Here is a 22,861-nt window from a genome sequence, read left to right as displayed (position 1 = left end):
TATTTGGGGTAATCTGTAACAGCAGCAATAGGAAATGAATTCACCATCTTAGCTGGCAGAAGTGGCTATTGAAAGCTCTGGTTTTATATATAAATTTTTGTTAATGTTAAAGACCGCATGTTCTATACAAGTGAGGGTCCATATCAATTTGATTCGAGCTTTACATCACTGATTAAGGTACTCATTTTAATTTTAGCAATTTTATATTTTAGATGGATTTTCATATGGGCAGAGGACTAAAACATTGCTGAGAGACAATTGCTAGAAATTTCAGGGTAGCTGTAGAATCCATATATTTATCTTTAAAATTCCAAAAACACTGTGTCTTCTTGGTGGGATAGTTTGTTTTCAGTTCAATCAGTTCTTCCTGAAACTGAGCCACACTTATCCTAAGATGGTAATACAGACACATTCCGAGGTTTTCTCTAAAGGAAGCTGCAGAAACTTAAAGCATAATTTGAAATCATGTAAATCATTCAGTCTTTTCTGAAATGATGACTTCCTTTCCACCAAATAGCTCTGTAATTGTTTTATATTTTTGATTCTATTGAATTCAAGCCAGGCCGCAATAGTAAAATGAGTACATTCTCCTTTTGCCTTCTGTTCAATCCTTAGGCCCAGTTTCAGTCTGAAATTGGCACTTCTTTGAGTAAAGACATGCTTTTTAAATTCTGTGACTGTAATTTCAGGTCCAGTGTGTTCATATATGCTGTCTCAAGTTTAATAATGTGTCATCTTATAAGCTACTGAGAGAAAATCAAGTCTTTTAACTACAGAAGCCTACTTGACTTGAGAAAGCAGCTCACTGAATTATTTTCTTTCTCTAACGTTGGTACCTTATTGAAAATTTAGTTTGTTTTAATACACATTCTACTTTAGTATCTTCTAAATATCTCCAGTCTGTTGCAGAATCATTTGTAAGAGTATAAAAAATGTACAATATTGGTCACTTCCTCCAACATATTATGTAATAAAACTGATTTGCAATATTTAGAGTATAAGTTTTATGTCAACGAAGGCTAGACTTAATAAGTTTCCTTGTTTGATTCAAATAAATTGTTGGAAACCTTTTTTCCCCTTTTTTGTATGTGGTCTTATTGGTAATGAGGATTTTTCCATGTTTAAACCATACTTAACATTTTTTTCTTATGGCAGCTTGTTATTAGGTTTTATTTGTTGCCACCATGACTAACTGGGTATTAAACATTTGTTGTTGTTGTTATTGTTAAAATCTCAAGTTGATTATGCCTTGACACCCGGGAACGCTGAATTTGGCTCTGTGCTGCACCTTGAGCCTTTATAACCAGTGCTCAAACTTGGCTGCACTTTGGAATCACCTGGGAAGTTTCAAAAACTGCTGCCTGTGTCCCACCCCCAGAGATTCTGGTTTAATTGGTAGGGGGCATGGCCTGGGCATTGGGATTTTTTTAAAGTTCTCCAGATGATTTTAATGTGCAGCAAAGTTTGAGAACTGCTGTTCCATAAAATGATTCCCAAACTTATGATATTTGAAAATTATCAGGGAGCTTTTTATTAAAAAAAAAAAATTTTTTTTAAAGCAGTTTTAGGTTTACAACAAAATTGAAAGGAAGATACAGAGATTTCTCATACACCCCCTGCCCCACATATTCATGAATAGAATACCCCATTATCAACATCACTCCCCAGAATGGTACATTTTTTACCAAGGATTCTTTACCAAAGTCCATAGTTTAACTTAGGGTTCACTCTTGGTGTTGTACATTCTGTGGGTTTGGATAAAAGTATAATGACATATCCAATATCCAAAAGTATAATGACATATACCATCATTATAATATCATACAGAGAATTTTCCCCGCCATAAAAATCCTCAGTGCTTGCCTATTCATTTCTTGCCTCCTCCACCCCTGTCAACCTTGATCTTTTTTTTTTTTTGTGAGGAAGATCAGCCCTGAGCTAACATCCATGCCATCCTCCTCTTTTTGCTGAGGAAGACCAGCCCTGAGCTAACATCTATTGCCCATCTTCCTCCTTTTTTCCCCTTTTTCTCCCCAAAGCCCCACTAGATAGTTGTATGTTGTAGTTGCACATCCTGCTAGTTGCTGTATGTGGGATGCCGCCTCAGCATGGCCGGACAAGCGGTGCGTCAGTGTGCGCCCGGGATCCGAACCCGGGCCACCAGTAGTGGAGCGCGTGCACTTAACCGCTAAGCCACGGGGCTGGCCCCAACCTTTGATCTTTTTATTGTCTCCATAGTATTGCCTTTTCCAGAATGTCATGTGGTTGGCATCATACAGTATGTTGTCTTTCAGATTGACTTCTTTCACTTAGAAGTATGCATTTAAGATTCCTCCGTGTGTTTTTATGGCTTGATAGCTCATTTCTTTTTAGTTCTGGGTAATATTCCATTGTCTGGATGTACCACAGTTTTGGTAGTTATGAATTACCAAAGTTTTCAGAAAGAAAATCACATTAAAAGAACTCACTAAAGAATCTTTCTTGGATTCCTTCCAGCACTTATATAATCATTTTGTCTTAGTGGTATAATTAGCTATAATATAATGATTTTCAGTGAAAATTAAACTTTAGAATTCAGTTGTCATTATGTAAAAAAATTCTCTGTATGAGAATTTTTAAAAAGTAATCTATTTAGGCCTATAGATAAGTTTTGCCTTGTATGATGCTTTCCCAGCTCCCCTCCCCAGGTCTCTCATCTACCACATGCCTAAATGATGCATGTTTCCTTCTGGAGGTTCCAAGATGAGGGAACTACCCACAATTTGCTTTGCTGTTTGGAGCAGTGTTTCAGCCCTCCTCATTGACTGCTTCTGAACTCCATAATCCATGAACTGAAAGGTTATATTAGGAAGCACTGAAGTACCCTATATGGTGACAATATTATGTCTTCATTGGGAGACTGAGATGCTATTAATAAATAGTTTGAATGATTTCTTGGGGAAAATGAAGTACTCTAGTAAATTATCAGCAACCCCTCTTACTCCTCAAGTTAATAGTTTGGGTTGATCTTATCAAAGTCATATGTTTACAAGAAACAGTGCAGGCAAATTTAAATGTAAGGGTAATTCGGCAAAAATTATACTAAAATAAAATATAGGTTATTACTAATGTTAGTTTTTTTTTTTATGTGAAAATTCTGGGTTAGTTACAGAAAAGATTACAGGAACTAGCAAGAGAGATGTGTGCGTGATTCACCTAATTTATCACTGGATGGCACTATGGGCTCATAAACTGCACTAGAAATAGGATCTCTTGGGTGGTTAAAATATTGTGCTCCCATCTTTCTGGAGAAGGCATTTTATATTCATTTCTAATGTTTGTAATTACAATCGTTACCTGTTGCCAAGTACACATTAAAATTTATGTTGTGTTTATTAGGTAGAACATTTTAATCTGCATTCAAAATATATTTTTTTCCCTATAAGATAAAACCGCAGGTTTTTTTTGTTTTTTTTTTTTTTTGAACTTAATTTTAGGCTTATTGTTGAATTAACTTCTTTCCATTTGGTAACCTTCCTATTCAGGCCTATGGGGTAGTGGTTAGAAACATGGACTCTCAAGCCATACTGCTGAGATTTAAATCCTCAAAGTGCTACTAAGTAGCTGAGGCCCTTGGACAAGTCGTGAAATGGCTCTGTGCCTTAGTTTCCTCATTCATCAAATGGGGATAGTAACAGTGTTTGCCTCCTAGAACTGCTACTAGGACTGAAATGAGTTTATCTATGGAAAGTGCTTGCAGCAGTGCCCATTACATTGTAAGCACTAAATAAGTAAGTGTTAGCTTTTATTGTTATATTATTATTATTGCCATTGTCTCCACCTTAGTTTCTCCTTTTTTGGTTCCCTTTCCTTTGACTCCTTTTCAGCACGCTCTCACCTAATTACATTTCTTAACTCTGCATGTACTGACATAGGAGCATGTTCGTTTCAGCAGAGACTAATATTTTACCAAAAGCCTTTACTTTTGATGAAGTCTTGTAATTATTTAGAATATAAACATTAAAAAGTAAAAGTCTTACTTTTTTACCTCTTTTTTTTTAAGTTGAGGGAATATGCATGTTAAAATGCCTCAACCAAAATTAAGAATGCTGATGACGTATTGCTTATTGTAAATATGCACGTGAGGCCTGTGGAGCTGGTGCTTAGACCAGGCCGAGAACTGAGAGAACGTTGTAAGTCCAGGAAGTACTTTGCTAGTCAGCTGCAGTACAAACCTCAACCTTTTGAGTAAAAGTAGTCTGGCTCAATTTGAGTTCTTTTACTAAAAGAACTCATTTACTCTTGAGGTAACTGAGGTCCAAGCCTTCAGCATTAAATCGATGAAAATCAATACATTGAAACAAAGCTCGATATAAATTAGTGCAGCTAGTACACATTATTGAATATAGGTAAAACTCTTGTTTTTTTTTCTGAGTTTTGTTTTTTGTTTTTGGTACTATCAAAAAACTCCTCTTGCCTTTAGCTGGATCATTTCCTGAGCTTTTCCATGTACACTTGAGAATGTCCCATGTACGTGGGAGTCTGTTGAAAATCAGAGGCAAAAATTTTTTCAAAATGATCCATAATAACATTATTTGGATTATACCCTAGCCCAAAATTTACATTAAGAGCAATCTAAAAGGACATATGACAGTTGCTTTTCTCCTTCTCTTTTTTTTTTTTTTTTTTTGTGAGGAGATCAGCCCTGAGCTAACATCCGCCAATCCTCCTCTTTTTTTTTTTGCTGAGGAAGACGGCCCTGGGCTAACATCGGTGCCTATCTTCCTCCACTTTATATGGGACGCCGCCACAGCATGGCTTACCAAGCAGTGCGTCGGTGCGCGCCCGGGATCCGAACCAGCGAACCCCGGGCCGCCGCAGCGGAGCGCGCGCACTTAACCGCTTGCGCCACCGGGCCGGCCCCTCTCCTTCTCTTTTTAAAACATGTTCTGTTTCTCTCGTGTTACCTCAAAACATGCTTTATGTCCTTTCTTTGTTCTCCCCCCCACCCTTCTTTCCTTCCTTCCTTCCTGTTTCTTTCTTTCTTTATTTTTGTGAGGAAGATCAGCCCTGAGCTAACATCCATGCCAATCCTCTTTTTGCTGAGGAAGACCGGCCCTGAGCTAACATCTATTGCCAATCCTCCTCCTTTTTTTTTTTTTTTTCCTTTTTCTCCCTAAAGCCCCAGTAGATAGTTGTATGTCATAGTTGCACATCCTTCTAGTTGCTGTATGTGGGACGCCGCCTCAGCATGGCCGGACAAGCGGTGCGTCGGTGCGCACCCGGGATCCAAACCTGGGCCGCCAGTAGCAGAGCGTGTGCACGTAACTGCTAAGCCACGGGGCCGGCCCCGCTTCCTGTTTCTTTAATCTCCTTGTTTTTTTGCTACAGTAAAATTGACCTTATTATAATTTTTGGGCTAGGTTAGAATTCTAACTACTTGTTATTTTTGAGCATCTTGAAAAAAAGAAAGGACTAGTAACCATGCTACAGTAGGTCTGAGACTGAAAACAAATTTAGTGGGAGGTAGAAGGGGGAAGATAGAATTTTAAAAGTGGTTCATTGAAGTAGAGACTCCTGACAAATGCTCATATTGCCCCTTCCTTATGGTGGTAGTGATTACTGCTAGGACAGTATCCAGAAATACGAAACCCATGGATGGGACCTGTTTTAGGATGTTCCATTGCTCTGTGTTCTTTCCCAAATTTTGTCCTCTGTCTTTGTTCTTGGGGCCTTGGAAGTGGTTTCTGGAAAATGCTTTTCTTTTAGTGGGTAGGACTATCATACCCATATCACAAGGGAAGAGAATGATAAATGAAAGTGTTATTGTCTTTGAAAGCACAGACCTATGTATTAGGCAGGCTAAGCAACTGCTGTCTGTGTATGAACCCACGTAATGTGACATGAAAGGGAATTTTTCTGACCACCATCGTATCTGGTTTCATGTTCAGACATTCTTATTGATAGAGTCATTTAATCAGAGGTTTGTCTTGTGTAGGAATTTTTCTGCCCAAGTTTTCAAGATTTCCATTAAATATCCATATAAAGTCTGCAGACAAAACAAGCCTTCATAGTTTTGAGAAGCAATGATGATTTTCTTCCCTAGAAATAAAAATTCTCAGTTTTTCATATTTGGCTCCTTAAGAATACACAAATAATATTCTTAACTTTAAAAAAATATCCATTTTTGCTAACTACTCAGTTTATGACTTGAAATCTGTTACAATGTTCTTTTTTGCTTAAATAACAAGAGTTAGAAAAGGGAGAAAAAGGAATCTAAAAATGGTATTTCAATTTGTCCAGCCGTGTTGACTTTAAGTCTGGTCTTTATTTGTTTTTAATTATCAAGCAAGCACAGTGGCTTGGCTATTTTTCTTTGTTATCATCTAAGAGTTTTTTGAATAGAGTATGACTGTAAACTAGGAGTTGTAAAATCAAATGCTTAAATGTGCCAGGGCGGTAATTAAAATGAGTGAACTGAGCCAGACAAAAAAACAATAGGGAATAGTGGTGAATGTGGACTAAAGAGTCCACATCCTATCTGAGGGCATAGATACTACTCATTCCAGCCCGTTTCTGCCATGTGAGATTGTGGTCCCAAGTGTAGAGTGTACTTGTAAATGTTTAACTAGCTTTCTTAAAGAAAAAAAAAAAAAGCTGTGATTTGCAGCATTTGCCAATTCTCATGGTATAAATATTCCAATAGCTAATTTCAAGTCTCCAGTGTGATTGTCACTGAACATGTTTGGAAAAGATATTAACAGTTGGCTCTTATGAGCCAGAATAAGCCAGCTCCACCACACCACTAGTCCAGTGTAGCCAGATTTGCAATTTTTGAAGCAGGAAATCTGAATTTTTACGTAAAACTTTTTGATTTTTGAAATACTACGTAGGCCAAACAAAACACATTAATGGTCTCAATCATGCTCATGAGCTGCCAATTTATAACCTCTGGAGGTAAGCTGATAATACTTGTCTTAGAAATCTTATTAGAAATCATTTTTTGGTACTTTATAGTCAAACTGCAGATGTTTAATCAATGGTTCCCCTGGCATTTTTCTGAACCAACAGTGTTTTAATATTTGTAAAAGTTTAAAAAATTGCAGTTTAGAAATTCTTCTTTGATTAATAAATACAATCAATATACTTGGAATTTCTAAAGCTGATTAACCTAGTTTGCCATCTGTGGGCGTTGCTTTTCTTAGATGGATTATTTTTATCAGTGAAACATGGAAAACACCAACCTAATTCATAGAAATTACTAAACTGTTGTAAAGTATAACCCTATGTTAGCTGTTTGATCTGTATTCACTTGGATGTGTTTTTGTAAATGATAATTTTTCATTATTCTTACCTTTGAGTATTTTCAAAGCACTTTTACAATGTTAATTCTGAAGTCATACAAACAGGGCTGTGAGGAGGCTGGTGATGGTTTGCAAACTTCACTCAGGGTTCAGGACTTTGTAGGGAGGGGCTAAGCAGAGACAGGGCCTCAGACCTGTTGACTCAGGATCCAAATTTTTTCCACCAAACTGCTGAGGATGTCGAAAAGATTCAAAGACTATACCCTCTTCAAAACTGTCTAGCCCTCCAATTGTGGTTAAGGAGTAGGTGGAGGATGTGGCTAAGAGAGTGATCATTGTCTGATGAATATGAGAATTGACACAACAAAGCAGAGCGGCTCCTTAAGGGTTCTATCATATTACAGTCTTCTAGCATATAAAAACATATTTGTGGATATGTTAGAATGCAGATCATATGCAAATGTGCCGAATTAGGGACATATGAGAATATGGATATATGATACAGTGTATCATCAAAGGCTGATTATGTCAGTGTACCTTTGAGGTCTCTTAGAGGTGATGTTGAAAAATCCAAACACGTCTGTCATTTGCAGCTAAGATCTTAAAAGCCATCCAGCTTGTGCTGTGTGGCCTGTTGACGAGTTCTGACTGTGATATATGTTAGTGAGGTTCTAAAATTAGTTTCCTTGGTTTTAATCTCTGGTGAGATGTATTAGTAAGAACAGAAGAGAGATTGGCTAGGTGTTTGCATATATAGTGGAGTATTCTCATTGTTTTTGTTCCTGTGAATTAGTAAATTAGTAAAGATGGCCATAATGGGGCAGTTTTATTGCCAAAAGCATTTTGTGTAGTTTGGTGGGGAGTGGCGGCGGGGAATTGCAAAAAGAATATGCTTGTCATGCAAACTCAACTTTGAGCTTAGTCCCCTAGGCCTGCTTCCAATCAGATTGCTGCCCCTAAACTCCATTACTGGGCTTTAGCATTTTAATGTGTGTCTTCTCACTAGACATTATGATCCATGAGGGCAGAGAATCCATCTCTTCTCACTGTTATATTCCCAGCACCTAGCACACTGCCTGAGCAAAGTAGTCACTCAATAATGCTGAACAAAAAAATGAAATGTAAATACAAGATTTTTTAAAACTTTCAAATAAAACAGAATTAGTATATAAAAATATAGAATGTGGGGTCTGGCCCCGTGGCATAGTGGTAAAGTGCGCATGTTCCGCTACTGGTGGCCAGGGTTTGGATCCTGGGCGTGCACTGACGCACCGCTTGTCAGGCCACGCTGTGGCGGCATCCCATATAAAGTGGAGGAAGATGGGCACAGATGTTAGCCCAGGGCCAGTCTTCCTTAGCAAAAAGAGGAGGATTGGCATGGATGTTAGCTCAGGGCTGATCTTCCTCACACACAAAATATACACACACACACACACAGACACACACACACACACACACACATATAATATGTTTTTTCTCTCTTGGTGTTCGTAGAGTTGTTTTTTTCATCACTGAGTGGGTTTTTGTTAATTAACATGGCAGTCCTTGGCACTGTGTACTTGTATTCATTGCATGAATTTTTGCTTGAAGTGTAATAACATAACACATATTTTATCTGCTGAATCATTTGGTCACTGACATCATGATTTCTTGTCCTAATCCAAAACTGGCTTTGCGCCTTTCCCCAGAACTCCTGTGAGGTCACTCTAAGAAGAGTCACCACTAAAGAACTTAATTAGGTACTGCATTCTGGTGAGTCTCCCCCGTTATTCTGGGAACCATTCCACAGAAGCTCAGGAGAGCAGTGTGACACGGCTAGACAAAAATCATCATTAGATTCACCTTTATATTCTTGGATTTTAGTTAGTAAGAATGATCAGATGTAGGCAGAGTGTCTAAGCTAACTTATTTTGTTCTCATGTCGGGGCTTGGTTTATCAGCTGTTGTCATATGCATGGTTGTTTAATATAGTTCTGCGACTTAAAGGTTCTAAGGAAATGACTCGATTATAAAAACTTTCTCCCATGAACTTGGGAAAATGCCTGCAATTCCACTAAGAGAGATTCATTCCTTTAGCTCTAAGGCTTTTGGGTCTTCATTAATTTTCTATTAAAGTCTGTATACCCGGGAAAAGGTAACATTATGAACGATCGTTACTTGACACCATTTTTGGTGATTTGGCTATGCATTCCAGCTATTGTTCTATTTCTTTCCTCCTTTCACTGCCAAAGTTAATATATTATTTGTATTTGAGGTTTCTGCTTCCTGCCTACTTTTCTTAACATTTTGCGTTACAACATCCACTCCAATTCCTCTACTGATGTTGCCTTTAAAGGCTAATTTCCTTTTGATAAGTCCAAGATTCTCGCTCTCATCCTCCTTGACCTCCCTTGGCTGTTTAACGTACATTCACATTATTCCTTCCAACACGCTCCTTCTTTGGCCTCCAGATGCCACACCTTTCTGTTATTCTTCCTACCTTTACAACCTATTTTTTTTTGTATCCTCCTTGGTTGATTTGGGTGCCTTGCCCTTGTCCTCTACTTTCCCTCTAATTACTCAGCCTGGTCATCCACTTCAATGGCTTCAGGCTTGTATTAGTTTTCTACTGCCACGTAATAAATTAACACAAATGTAATGTATAATAACACAAAGTTATTATCTCATAGTTTTCATGGGTGGAGTCCAGGAAAGGCTGGATCCTCTCCTCAGGTCTTAAAAGACTGCAATCAAGGTGTATACTGGACTGCAGTTCTCACTTGGGGCTAAGAGTCCTTCCTCAAATTCATTCAGGTTGTTGGCAGAATACAGTGTCTGTGGCTGTAGAGCTCTTGGAGGCTGTGTCTTCAAGGCCAGCAGGAAAATGGCTTTCTGAGTTTACCTTTTAAAGGTTCTTCTGATTAGATCAGGCCCACCCAACACAGTCTCCTTTTTTTTTTAAAAAAAATTATTTTATTGAGGTCATATTTCTTATAACATCGTGTAAATTTCAGATGTACATTATTATATATTAGTTTCTGTATAGACTGCATTGTGTTCACCACCAATAATCTAGTTTTTGTCCGTTACCATACATATGTGCCCCTTTACCCCTTTTGCCCTCCCCCCATTCCCTTCCCTTCTGGTAACCACTAATCTATTCTCCTTATCCATGTGTTTATCTTCCACATATGAGTGAAATCATACAGTGTTTGTCTTTCTCTGTCTGGCCTATTTCGCTTAGCATAATACCCTCGAGGTCCATCCATGTTGTCACAAATGGCACAATATTGTCTCTTTTTATCGCTGAGCAGTATTCAATTGTGTGTGTGTATATATATATATTTATATTTATATCACATCTTCTTTATTCATTCATCCATTCATCCATTGATGGGCATTTGGGTAGCTTCCACATCTTGGCTATTGTAAATAATACTGTGATGAACATAGGGATGCATAAATCTCTTTGAATTCTTGATTTCATGTTCTTTGGATAAATATCCAGTAGTGGGATAGCTGGATTATATGGTATTTCTATTTTTAATTTTTTGAGAAATCTCCATACTGTTTTTCCCAGTGGCTGTACCAGTTTGCATTCCCACCAGCAGTGTATGAGGATTCCCTTTTCTCCACAACTTCTCCAACATTTGTTATTTCTTGTCTTGTTAATTATAGCCATTCTGATGAGTGTAAGGTGAAATCTCATTGTAGTTTTGATTTGCATTTCCCTTCATGTGCCTCTTGGCCATCTGTATATCTTCTTTGGAAAAATGTCTATTCATATCCTCTGCCCATTTTTTGAATGGGTTGTTTGTTTTTTTGTTGTTGAGTTGTATGGGTTCTTTATATACTTTGGAAATTAACCTCTTATCGGATATATGATTTGCAAATATTCTCTCCCAGTTGGTGGGTTGTCTTTTCATTCTGTTCATGGTTTCTTTTGTCTTGCAGAAGCTTTTTAGTCTGATATAGTCCTATTTGTTTATTTTTTCTTTTGTTTCCCTTGCCTGAGTAGACATGGTATTCGAAAAGATACTGCTAAGACTGATGTCAAAGAGTGTACTGCCTATATTTTCTTCTAGGAGTTTCATGGTTTCAGGTCTTGCATTCTAGTCTTTAATCCATTTTAAGTTAAGTTTTGTGTATGGTGTAAGATAATGGTCTAGTTTCATTCTTTTGCACATGGCTGTCCAGTTTATTTATTGAAGAGACTTTCCTTTCTCCATTGTATGTTCTTGGCTCCTTTGTCGAAGATTAGCTGTCCACACAATCTCCCTTTGAGTAACTCACAGTCAACTGATTATTAACCTAATCATGGGAGTGGCATCCCATCAGAATGGTAAGGGATTACACAGAGTGCATTCACCAGCAGATGGGAATTTTGGTGGCCATCTTGGCATCCTGCCCCCCACAAGCCGCTATGTGGATGGTCACCGAACATCCATGGCTGTCTCTCGTCATCATCCAGGCTCCAACAGCTGGATTTGCAGCTAGCCATGGGTATCTTCACTTGGACATCCTAACTACACCTTTAAATCAACATATGCCCTACCATAAAAACAAAAAAACAAAAAACCCAGCATGTTTCTTCACCAAGAAAGCCATTTCTGTAAGTAAATTCACGTTCCTTTTATGGTTGCACCCTAAAACTATTGGAGCTCTCTTTGTACCTTCTTTTCTATTCCTTACAATCTGTTGCCAGGTTAGGTTATTCTTTCCTTTAAAGTCTCTCAGATTTGTTATTTCTTCTCTTCTCACGGTAGACACATCTTAGAGACACCTATGCAAGGTGGCCTGTCTATTTGCAAGGAAGGTGAACAGTCTGAGGAATGCCTATTATGTACTATATTCTATATCTGCGTAGTATTGTGCTACCTCCGCTTTTTAAGTGGATAATATGTTATTGAATGGTGTTGAAGAAACAGTGAGAAAAGGTCACTAGATCATAAGGGCAGAGGTAATCAAAACTAGAGGAAAAATGTGACAAAGAGAGAACTGGAGAAGGTGCCCTGAACTAGCATAACTAAACGAAGTGTATGAAACTCTTCCCAAAATGAACCACAACTTTCTGTAGAAGAAACAGAATCTTGAGTGCCTTGGGACAATGAAGGAGATCTAAGGGGTCAGTGGGAGTCAGGCTTTATTCAATTTCTTAGCCTCAGAACTGCCTAGTGCTCGCCTGTAGAACCTGTTCATCCCTCCGTTACAGAGTCAACCCACCCCCTTTCCTAGACCAATTCTGACTTAAGGGAAGAGTAGTTTTTTCATCTCTCTCCCATCCATGAATCTTTAGCATCATCATGTACTCACTTTTAGCCCAATGAAATGTTGACCCCTGAAGATTCCCTTGTTGTTCCCTAAGCCACCTTTGTTGCTTTTCCCACCCTGACTGTGAGGCCTCGGTCCCTGACATTGCTCTCTAACTAGCCTCTGTGTTTACCCAGTGGTATATGGACTTGTGGACTTGCTCTGTGTGACTTCAGTGGGAAGAGCCAGTGTTTAGAGGGAGAAAGAGGCAAATTTCAGCCTGTTTTTCTCATTCTACGAAGATGCCTTGTACTATTCTGCTTTTCTGTGAGGATTTCATCCACTATCCTCTTTTTTACCTGAAGTATTTCCCCTTCTTTATTAAGATTCTCCTCCCATATTAGAGGAAGCCTGTATCGTTCATTCACTTTGTCACTAGTTTAACTAAAAATTACCGAGTGCCTATGTCTCAGGTAGTGTTCCTGCTGCTGGGGAGAGAACAGCAGACAAATCAGACAAGTTCTGTCCCTCCTGAAGCTTCTATTCTAATGGACAGAGAGACAGAAGAGGAAATGACTCCAGCTGAGTGAGTTAGGGAAGACTTCACTGAGAGATGACATTTTTAACCATAACCTCTCCACTTGTACTTTCTTTCTTATCTTCTTCCATCTTGCTTAAGATTCCACACCTTCAATTATTCTTTTTTCTTGCATATTTAAATGAACTTCGGGTTTTTTTAATCCTCAAAAACAAAACCTTTATCTTCCTGCTCACTTGCTTGAGCTACTGTCCAGTCTCTCTCCTCCCTCTACACAAGCCGCTAAAACACTCTTGCGGCTCCCACAATCTTTTCATTCATTCTTTAATACCCTTTAATCTGTCCTTTGTCCCTATTCCTTTATTGATATTGCATCTTAATGATCATTTATGATCTCCTGGTCATCAAATCTAATGCCTTATTTCAGTTTTTATTTCCATTCATTAATTAATTCATTCAAAAAGACCCAATACTTTTCCATTTCTGTTGTGACTTTCCCCACAATATTTCTTTCATGTGGAAGGCCCTTTTCCTTGCTTTTGCATAGCTAAATTCACATTATTAAAGCATCAGCTCAAATGTCACTTTTTATCCCTAGTTGATTTTTTTAAAAAAGTCTCTTGTGACACTGATGATTTCTATTTTGAATTATAGATTTTAACCTTCTCGAGAGACGAAACTCTATTTTATTGATGTTGGGATCTCCCACCATACCTGACAGAGTACTTTGCATATAATAAGTGTTTATTAAATATCTGCTAAATACATGAAGAAGGCAATAAACAAAAGTAACTTTCATTTCATTTTTAGAACTTCTTTTTAAAACTAGTGTTGCAAAACAATGGATTATTTTATTCTAAAGACGGACATAGTTTAAAGAACTAAGTTATTTAAAATGTAAAACCGTATTTGAAGATGTTTGAAACTGAAGACATGCTACCACAAGGATAAATAAGCAAATCACGTTATTAAATGTTACTTTTCTACATTTCCACATACTCATCACGTTTTTTTTTTAGTTGTTCATAACTACTTTTTGAGTCAAATGATTGACTGGGTCAGTGGTTCATGGTAAGAAATATGCTTGAAGTATTATCCTAAACATGCTTTTGAAATTCTGTCTCTCTCTGCTGTCTGGTCTTACCTTCTGGCATTTGATATTCAGTTTCCTCATATGTCTGATTTTGATTCAGATGCATTGGCAAAATTATTTTGAGTATAATGCAAATATGTTTTTGAGTTCAGTTTAAAAATAAACATCAATATGATTTGACTATCATTAGTAATAATTTAGAGGAATGTGAAATGTGTGTGTTCCTTTCGTTAAGTTAAAAAATTGCCATGAAGAGAAGGATTTGATAATATGGTTTTTCTTTCCTAAGTAAATAAAAGTAGAGATTTTAAAATTATATAACAGCTCTACTGGTTTTTCATTGTTTACAGGTAAAATGTTTATAGATTGAAGTTTATTTCTAATTACATTGCAATAGAAGCCCAGAATAGTTGTAGCAAAGCAGAAAACTTTGAATGAATATTAAGTATTGTGTAATAATTAAAGTTAAATTTATCTGTAGAGGTTTACCTAATTGGGAAGGATGCTTAGTCACTGTTTTTTCATCACCAAGTTGGATGGTCTAATAAAATTTTTCCAGGATCAAGGCCATTCAGAAATTTTAAGGAGTCTGATTCTGTAATTTAGTATAGAATGCCAGAATCCAGACTAGCTGAGTTCAGGTTCTGACTTGTCCATTTACTAGGTATATAACCTTGGGCAGATTACTAAACTGCTCTGTTCCTCAGTTTCTTCATTTGTAAAATGGGTTCATTATAGCACCTCTCTCATACAGTTATTGTGACGATTAAGTGAGATAATTCACATAAAATGCTTAGAACAGTATGCAATAAGTGCTTAATAAATATTAGTGTTTATCATTAGTAAATACTGGGAACTTACAATGATAAATGTAATACGAATAGGTAGAATTCTTATTCTTCTTTGAATATGAGATACTCAAAATACCTTCTCTACTCCTGAATGTTTTTCCTCCTTTGCTCTAGTGGTTCTGGAGGGATCAGTTTACCTTAGGGTGTGAGGGACAAAGTGAAGCTGATTAAATTGCATAGGAAGTTTGACATGCCAAGTAATGGTATCAGGATCTCAAAAGCTCTTTCTGGTGTGAGAAGAAATTTCCCTTCTTGAAAGATGTATTTTCTATGAATGCTAGCCCCTCCATTTCTCTTTTAACGTATTTTTCCTGGAAAATGTTTTATAGTTAATAAACAAGTGAAGTTGAGCAGAAGAACATGAAGAGAATTAGTGACTCAGTTAATAATGTGCTTTCTAAGCAAATGCAGAGGGCAACTGAGTGCTCTTAGAGGGCTTCCAGTCCACTCCAGTGATTTGGGGGCCTTGCAGGGAATGTAAAATGTGAAGCCAAGGATATAACCTAGGGTAAGACATGAAGTCAAGCAACTAGGGTGAGACGGGCTAGGAGCAGAGAGGTTGAACAGAGAGGAGGCAGTGGAGTAGGGATGGCTTAGAGAGTAAAGTGACCTGAGTGTGAGTCATAGTTTGCGTTCACCAACTGTGAGATCTAGACCAGATAGATCTCCATGGGCTTAGTTTTCTCATCTGTAAAATGGAAGTTGTAATACTGACCTCATGTGAGATAATTTGGTTTCATTTATTGCCCCTTTATACTCCATATAACAGCCAGGTGATCCAATTATATAAATCAATGGCTTTCCATGACACTTAGGGTAATATCCCAGATTCTTACCTAGGCCTACGTGGACTCATGATCTGGCCCTTGCATACCTCCCTGACCTCACCTGGAGCTACTCTCTCTCTTACTTACTACATTCCAGCTACAGTGACCTTCTTTTTGTTCCTAAATATAGTAAGCTTTCTACCACAATAAAGTCTTTTAATTGATTGATCTTGTTGCCTAGAAAGACTTCCCCTAGATTTTCATGTGCCTTCTCCAGGTCTCAGATTAAATGTGACATTTTCAAAGAGACCTTTACTAACCTGCTAGTCTAGAAGAGTCCTCTCTGTGATTCTGTTTTATTTTCTTTATATCACTATTATTTCTTGATATTTTCCTGTTTGTTTATGTCTGAATGTACCTTACACTACAATATAAGCTTCATGAGAGTATGACCATATTTATCTTGTTTACTGCTCTATTCGCTGTGCCTAAAACAGTTCCTGGCGCATAGTAAGTGTGATATCAAGATTTTTGAATAAATGAGTGAATGAATGAAGTGCTACCTGACACTGAAATAAATATTGGTTGCCTTTCTTTACCCTGTGACTCCTCTTCTTTTTATGCTTTCCTGTAAGACTGGAGAGGGACATGTAAAGATGAGCCTGGAGCATCTTGTAGTGCCCCAAAGGAAGGAAAGAAGTGCTAGAAACAAAAAAACTCACAATGACGGGGAGTATGTCAAAAGGACATAGGAGCCCACTGAAAGAACTCTCAATGGCCAAATCTGGAATGATTTGAGCAACAAAATAAGGTAGTATTGGATTATAACGCAAAGTATAAAATAAATATCCAAAAGTCTGTGCTGGTATAAATAAATGATTGAAGAAATAAATAAGTAGGGGAGAAGAGATAAATCTCCTGTGCCAAATTCTAAATAATTTATATAAACATTTTGCCCTCAAGGAGGAGGAGCATAACTCCCCACCCCTTAAGAGTGGGTTGCGCATGGTGACTTCCTTCCAAAGAGTACAGTGTGGAAAGGGAGAGGAGAAAAAGAGTACTTTTACAGTGGAGAAACCTGATAAACACCACCTCAGCCAGGTGATCAAGGCCAGCACCAACAGTGAGAAATCATGTTGACAGTATGCACCTTTGATATGATGTGTTGAAAATGGTGCTTTACTTTTGTGGTCTTCTTTCCAAAAACCCATAACCCCAGTCTAATTGTGAGGAAAACAAAAAAAAAATCCCAGTTGAGGAACATTCTACAGAATACCTGATCACTACTCTTCAAAATTGTCAAGGTCATCAAAAACAAGGAAAGTATGATATACTGTTATAGCCAAGAGGAGCCTCAGGAGGCAACAACTAAATATAATGTGATAAGTTCTCTGGATGGGATCCTGGAACAGAAAAAGGACATTAAGTAAAAACTAAGGAAATCTAAACATATGGACTTTAATAACAATGAATCTATATTGATTTAATTGAAAATATGTATCACAGTAATGTAAGATGTTAATAATAGGGGAACGGGGTGTGGAATATATGGGAACTCTCTGTACTACCTTGTTATTTTTTCTATAGCTGTAAAACTGTTCTAAAATAAAAAGGTTTTTTTTTTTTTTTCCTGAGGCAGATTCACCCTGAGCTAACATCTGTGCCAATCTTCCTCTGTTTTGTATGTGGGTCACCGCCACAGCATGGCTGCCGATGAGTAGTGTAGGTCTATGCCTGGGAACTGAACCTGGGCCGCCCCAGTGGAGCACACCAAACCTAACCACCAGGCCACAGGCCGGCCCCTAAATAATTTTTTAAAAAGAGCTGTAAACAGTTTCCCACATGATGCTGTATTCTTCTGTTGCATCATTTTAAGTCCCTACTGCATCTTCTATTATATATGGATATCATAGTTTATTTAACCTACCCTCTATTTTTGGGTATTTAAATTGGTGCTAGTAGTTTGTATCTACATCATTGACTATGCCTGTGATTAGAGGAAGGGCTGTTTTTGACATGGAGACTTATCTTCTTTTGTTTTATATTGTTTCTGATTTCATCTCTCTATTTTTCCCATTGGGAGATGACTTTAAGTACTTTCCATATGTTGATGATTTCAGCCCAATTGTTTGTCTTGGAGGCATTTCCAATTCACTGTATTCCAAGGTGGACTCTTATTTTCTTCCCCCTTCAACTTGTTCCTCTCTCTGACTTCATTGTTTCTGTTAATGCCTTTGTAGCTTGCCCAGATATTCAGCCAGAAACCTGGAAGTTACGTTTGGCTCCTTCTTCTCCCTCACCATTCTATCTGCCATCCTCTTCCCATACATCTTTCACATGTTCTGTCCATTCAGTCCCTAGAATATATCTTACTCCACTAATTTTTCCATTTCCACTGCCACCAACCTAGTCGGAGCTATCATCAGCTTATGCCTGGATGCTTGCAATATCCATAACTGGTCCTTTTCTCTCTTGCCTCTTTTCAGTTCATTCCTTGAATTTAATTGCAAATGCAGTGGGAAGCCCTATGAGTTTTAAGTAGAAGGATGATATGATATGATTTGTGACTTTAAAGTGATCCTTCTGAAAGATGTGCAAAGAATGACTCCTTACCATTATCTGGAAGGGCTGGCATGATCTGGCCTCTGTCAACCTCTCCAGTTTCATTTCCTGTCTCTTTCTTGCTATGCTTCAGTTACATTGGTCTACTTTCAGCATTTTTTTCCCCCCGTATGCCAATCTTTTTCCTACCTTAGGGCTTTCACACGTGTTATTCTCTTTGTTTTTCAAGTTCTCCGCCATCTCCTCTCCCCTTGGCAGTTCCTATAACTGTTTATTTAGTTACCTTCTCTGCTATTCTTAAGTCCAAATGGGGCAGGACTACATCTTTTTGTTTACTTATGTATACCCAGTACCTATCATAATGGCTTACACAAAGCAGCACTCAGTATTTGGTGAATAAATTAACAACTAGTAATTACTGTTTTTGTTCACGTGTTAAAAAACATGCAAGCTCTATGTTAGGTGCTATGAGAACATGCAAAGGGTTGGTAATACACAATTATAACCCTGAAATAGTTCCCAATTTAAAAGGAGGAAAAGGATAAGATATGAATAATATTGTAGCATGGAAGAAGGCACTGTAGTTGGTGTAAAGTTCTTCCACTAGCCTACTATGTGACATCAGATAAGTTATTTCCCTTCTCTCTTCCTTTACTTATCCATCTTTAATATTAAGAGGTTTGACTAGTCTTTCCTAGGGCTTTGGTTCTCAAATCTGGTGTGCAATTAATGGTGCATTAGTTAAATTATTTTTTTCCAGGCTCCATCCCTGGAGAGTCTGATTCAGTGGGTCTGGGGTGGTGTCCAGGAATTCCCAGGTAATTGGGATATACAGCCCGGTGTAGGAACTATTGATCTAGGCTTTTCTAGGTTTTCCATCTTATAATTCTAACTGTAGTATAAGGCAAACTGAAATTGCAGCAGGAGCTGGACAAATTAAGGTATTCTATTATTCATATGCAGGGAAAATATTTTTTTACTTGGGTGATGGGGGGCACTTGATGGAAATGGTGATGTTGAAATGGACTTTGAAGAATGGTTGGAGATATGGGTAGGTGCAGAAGTGAGGTATGATTGGTGTTCAGTCAGGCTTAGTTGAAGGCCAGAATATATGCAAGTGAGCAGGAGGGAAAAAATTACCGGTTTTGATGCAATGGACCATAGTTCTACTCTTGTTTTCCCCATTTTACCTGTCATATTTGGTTGTCCTTTTGGAGATGAAATCTGATTGTATGATTGCAGCTTGAACTTCATTTGGTAGAAGTGAAACATGTGGTGACAGACACCATGGGGCTGCTTTGAGAAATAATTGGGCATATTCTTCCTCAAGCCTTTTGGGGCTGTGAGATCTGCTTTGAGATCTACTTTGACCACTCCATTGGTTTTCTGGTTAGACACAAAGAATATCAGGACCCACTGTGTTATCTAAAATAATAGTTTTGCTATCAGAATGATTATTATTAAAACAAAGTTGGCTTTTTTGTTTAGATGAAACCATATAAAGGCAACATTCTGAGTAAATTATATAGCGTCCACATGATGAAATAATGAGCCTAAGTTTAGGGGATGAAAGTAATGATCTAATGCAATATTTAGAATGGATATACAGTATGTAGTTATTAACCTAAAAGTCACATTCTGCATTCTTTTGATTTGTGGAAAATTTGTCATTAATTGCCAGGAAGCCTCTGATTTTTTTATACATAATCACGTCATAGCTGTTGACTGCCTCCCCCTTCTCCTGTTTTAAAATACATCTTTGTAAATAGTAGATTACTTTCAGATTAGCAATGCCCCTTTTAAACATTGGGTTGCTAAGTTTAGCCCTGTTGCTTTCTTTTTTTAAAAATAGAATTCTTTTTTCCCCCAACTTTGCCTCTGAGTAGTTACTGACAAATCACACTTTGTTTTTGGATGGCAACTGGCTTAAAATCTTATTTAACCTTTCTGCCCAGTGGGAGCTTGCTAGTTCTGAAATCCTTTTGTTTTCATGAGTTACCATTGTGTGGAAGAAATGGATATGGTATTTCATTTACAAACAGTCTGCGAGATGAGTTTTGACCCTTCATTCAAACTCATTCTAAATGGGGCTACTTTTATTAAATCATTGTGAAAGAGAGCTTATCAAGGCAGGGCCAGAAACACAGAAGTCAAAATTGAGAAGAAAGAATAAGGTAGTGGGCAAGAGATGAGGCAGCTAGGCTGATCTCCAGCCTAGAATCCAGCCTGTGTCTACCTTGGCAACCATCTCAGATCAATCTAGGATTTACGGATTGACCTGTGATCATCCAGTCAGCCCACTACCTAATGCAGCCCTTGCTGATCTTGGTCTACTGACTATCAGTTGACTTTGAAATTAGAAAAGTGAAAACATGAAGCCTCTTGTGATTGTTTGCCTGCAGAAAATTACCTTTATTAATGTGAATTCTTGCCCTCTAGTAGCACCAGAGCTCCTTAGAGAATGACTTCCATCAGAACTTATTTGAAAGGAACAAAAAACCCCTCTCAACATAGCTAGATCATAGAAGGACCTTTTTCATAGAAAAATCTCAGGCTTGAGAAAATGTCTCCAATTTCAGGAAGAGCCTTCATGGGAAAATGACTATTGCATCCCTGGTATCTTTCTATCTACCAGACTGTTAAGAAGAACAATAGAGTCAGAAGTGTAGACCTTGGAAGCAAATTTAAGATCATTTACTATTTTGCAAATGGTATCCTGTGTTCACCTTGCCTAGGATGGCATTGTACGCCTGCCTCTACTTCACCAGAGCACCCAGGATATTATCTGCTTACACATTAGGATTTCAGTATTATTTGGTTTGATATGGGAGTTCTTTTTTTAAAAAAAACATTTGAAAACCATTGGTTTAGGTCCTATGCCCAAGATTTTATAGAGTATGTATCTGAAGGTCAAAGAAGTTAAATTATATACTTATGGTAGTACAACTACTTAGAGGTTGATAGACGTTAGAAACCATGAATCTGGACTTCTCAACCAGTGCATTTTTACTACAAAATGTTGATTTGACTTTCCATTTTGAAAGACACAGAAGTTGTATGTGAAATGGTGATTAGCACTAGGCAGCCCCAGGCAGCCCTGGAATGCTCCATGATTCAAATGCCCAAGACCAGATGGAGGTCCAGAAGTGGATGACTCAAAGTTTATTAATTTTGCCACCTGGGCAGTACAGCCGAACCAGCTGCCATAAGGCAGTTTCAATTTCAGCAGAGCAGTAAATGAACATAAAAGTTAGTGTAAATCCCAAGAATAGAGTAAAGGAGAATGGTTGCTGCTGCAGGGAGATTCACACAGGCTGAACCCTATTGATAGCCCTTGTAGGAGGCATGGCTGCCATGCCAGGTAGAGGGCAGTAACAAATTGTGGCACCAAGCCCTGAAAAATCACCCGTTGAGTTGTTCCAGGAGCCAATCTCTATTTGGGATATGTTCGACCTGGCTTGGTAGATTCCCAATCACATTTGATGATCTAGAATGGGAAAAGCAAGCCCATGCTATATCATTATTATGTTATGAGGCCAGAAGCTTTTTTTCTGGAAACTATAGAAAGTTGTTGTTAGGTCACTTTCTTTCCATAGTTTTGGGCCCTTGGAGGCATGGGTATTCATTGGAACATAAGCTTCCTGTGGCAAGAAATCAAGTCATTATCCTCATGTTATCATCATATGGAGTTGAATTATTGTAGGTTTTCAAGATCTGTGTATGAAATGCTGCAAGAGTCAGAGGTTGACCCTACAGTTTTAGATGACCCTTTTAATAGAGCTATTGTTTTTCAAAACTGAAAGAAGTATAATAATGAGAATATGGCCCTAGGACCAAACTGAGAGAGGTACAGTAATTTTTTTTTTTTTTCCCCAAAGCCCCAGTAGATAGTTGTATGTCATAGTTGCACATCCTTGTAGTTGCTGTATGTGGGACTTGGCCTCAGCATGGCTGGAGAAGCAGTGCGTCAGTGCGCGCCTGGGATCCAAACCCGGGCCGCCAGTAGCCAAGCGCACGCACTTAACCGCTAAGCCACGGGACCGGCCCCATGTAATTTTTGTTTAAATGAGAATGATACACTAATGAATAAAAAAAAGTCAAATAATTTTGATCCTCTGTGTGAGAATGCTTTGATCAGCAAGTAACAGAAAACTTGACTAAACTGACTTAAACAAAATAGAGGTTTATTATTATTATTTTTTCGTGTAATGAGAAGTCTAGAGGAATGTGGATCCTGACTTGGGTTCACTTGCTCAGTGATGACATGAGCTCTTTTTGTGTCCCTTTGATGGAAAGAAAAAAGGTAAAGGAATGTGTAATTGCTAATGTATTTTGCTATGGCTTTGATGTTAAAGGCTGGAGTGAGGTTCCATCTGCTGGGTCAACCTCTGCCTTCAGATGATCGTTTTAGGAGCTGAATGTTTTTGTGTTTGTTTTTCTCAGTTGACAGTTACTCAGTACTTAGCCTCATGCAATAATGTAATACTGCTCTTCCTTTCTTTGTGTGAGGAAAGTGTTGATGCGTGCATATTTTCTAA

The 22,861-nt window shown here is 38.0% G+C and overlaps 1 protein-coding gene across 1 annotated transcript in view; it reads left to right on the top strand.

The window, feature by feature from the left end:
* SUGCT (succinyl-CoA:glutarate-CoA transferase) overlaps positions 1 to 22,861 on the top strand; it is a 728,470-nt gene that overhangs the window by 138,709 nt on the left and 566,900 nt on the right. The window lies entirely within an intron of this gene.

This window comes from Diceros bicornis, chromosome 3 (assembly GCF_020826845.1).
Source record: "Diceros bicornis minor isolate mBicDic1 chromosome 3, mDicBic1.mat.cur, whole genome shotgun sequence".
In the NCBI taxonomy this organism is placed as follows: Eukaryota; Metazoa; Chordata; class Mammalia; order Perissodactyla; family Rhinocerotidae; genus Diceros; species Diceros bicornis.
The sequence above is the reverse complement of the archived record's forward strand: the minus strand, read 5'-3'. Positions and strand labels throughout refer to the sequence as shown.